This window comes from Propithecus coquereli, unplaced genomic scaffold (genome assembly GCF_000956105.1).
Source record: "Propithecus coquereli isolate 6110/MARCELLA unplaced genomic scaffold, Pcoq_1.0 Scaffold95, whole genome shotgun sequence".
Taxonomy (NCBI): Eukaryota; Metazoa; Chordata; class Mammalia; order Primates; family Indriidae; genus Propithecus; species Propithecus coquereli.
In genome coordinates this window covers 8,476,964-8,478,799 of record NW_012155840.1, presented here as the reverse complement: position 1 = coordinate 8,478,799, position 1,836 = coordinate 8,476,964, and positions in this window count along the sequence as shown.

The window sequence follows — 1,836 nt, the reverse complement described above, 5'->3', positions numbered from 1 at the left end:
TGTAGGGCTCCTCTACTTTTTTCAAAAGAAGACATTTGTAAATAGAACAACAGGGGGCGCTAGAAATGATCTGTTTCCAGTTTCCACTGGGTTGTCAAATAACCACATTTAGTTCTTGGCTCATACTAAATACCAATTAATCATCATGATCTCTGGGCACTAGGCTATTGAGGAGACCAAATACTTCATCTCTTGTACGGAGGGGGAAATAGAGAGATTAGGCATGAACATTTCTAAAAATAAGTTAAGATAAGGAGAAACTATGAAAAATCATACTCCACTTCTTGTAAATTCTAATCAACACTCACGATTTTTGACTTAAGATTGCGACGTCTTCTTAGAACTTTGGAATTTCCCCTACACTAACTATGCTGACCTCTGTGTTGATGAGGAGGTTAGTGTTAATAACAGCACATGCTGTAGAGCATAAGATTTTCTGCTATTTATTCTGCTGGTTATTCTCCTTTTGTTTCTCCTCCCATCTGTTGTCTTCCCTTCCCCGCTCTTTGTCTCTGAAGGCTGACTCTCAAGGAGCTGCACCACCCAGGCTTCCTCCTAGGCAGGTTCACAGTCGGCTTTAGTCAATGAGCGGTACTGGCAATAGATTGAAGGGAGGAGAGAGATCAGCATATTTCTTCTTCCACTCTCACTCTGCTTTGGTGCTGCAGTTTCTGTGCTCCTGCCACAGTATGCTGTGCTGGATACTCTTCACTTGATATCCTTTCCTCAGAACTATTTTCCACTCTTGTCAGCCCTGCCACAGGACCTGGAAGACTGAGCTCTGTGGATTGTCTCACTTGAATGCCCTTGCCCTTTGGCTTCCAGTTGGGTTCAGCTAATAGGAGATAACAGGAGGCCAAGCAGAGGGTGTTTCTTTCCTGTTGTCTCCCTTTGGTGCTATGGTTCCAGCTGACTTTCCTGCACTGAGTACAGATCCAGTCAGACAGCCCGTCCTCCATGGCTCCAGTTCTCATTAAGCCCCAGTAATGCTGTAGCTCCAATAATGCTATAGAGCTAGGCATGGAATATCTTCCCAATGTTGCTTGTTAACTTCCTGAACTATGTCTTTTTCTCTGTAAATAATTCTTTCTTTAAGATCACTTCAATTAAATCATAGTAGAGGAATTCTGTTTCCTTCTGAGATCCCAACTGACACATCTGAAAATAGATGATATAACCAAAGTCAAAATACCACACCCCATTCCACAGTAGAGTTGAGAGAAGAGACCCTCACACAGAAGAATGAGAGGCAGTATCTGAAAAAAATGGGATGGTCAATTCCCGGGATAGGAAGATGAGCTTGAAAGAAAAAAGTGATGAGCTTGAGTTAATAAATCAACTGAGATTAATAAATGTCCCTCAGGACACTACACTGGCAGTTCTGGTCATACTGGTCACCTTCTTTTGGTTCCTGGAATCCACAGTCTTATTGGATTTTTCATTCCAATGAGTACTCATGCCTTGGAACATGCCATTCTGTACCCGACAACAAAGCTCACTGTCTTTCAGCTTCCCTGTGGCTATCACTTTCTCAACCTCAGGGCTGGACTTTGATATAAGACCTCCTCAGTGAGGCTCTTCTGATCTTGCTATCTCAGGTAAGTAACCCCTCCTCATTATTCTATATATCAGCTCATTATCTGTATTCTTTGTAAGACTCTTAACAATTTGTAATTATTTTTATGTATTTGTTTGCTCTTTTCTGTCTATTGTCCCCATTAGAATATAAGTTCTATGAGAATATAGACTATGTCTAACTTGTTCAGCATTATCTCCCCAGAGCCTAGAATAGAGCATGGAATATAAAAGATAATCAGTAAATATTAATTGAATAAG